Source organism: Penaeus monodon, chromosome 21, assembly GCF_015228065.2.
Source record: "Penaeus monodon isolate SGIC_2016 chromosome 21, NSTDA_Pmon_1, whole genome shotgun sequence".
NCBI classification, from domain to species: domain Eukaryota; kingdom Metazoa; phylum Arthropoda; class Malacostraca; order Decapoda; family Penaeidae; genus Penaeus; species Penaeus monodon.
In genome coordinates, this window is record NC_051406.1 from 34,566,315 (window position 1) to 34,566,561 (window position 247).

The following is a 247-nucleotide window of genomic DNA, read 5'->3' on the forward strand; positions in this document are numbered from 1 at the left end:
CCTCCCTCCCCCTCTTCTCCATTCCCCCCCCCCCCCTTTCCTCTTCACCCCTCTTACCTGGAACGCTCATCAGGCAGTGACCTTTGACCTATTACGCCATCAAGACGACCTTATAATCCATCTGGGAGCTTCCTTCCCGTCGAACTTTGAGCGCTGATGTTCCGGGAGGATCTCAGGCGGCTTGTCCGAGGCACACAAACACACCGAGGCGTAAAAAAGAAAGAACGGAATAAAGAGTGAAAAGAAA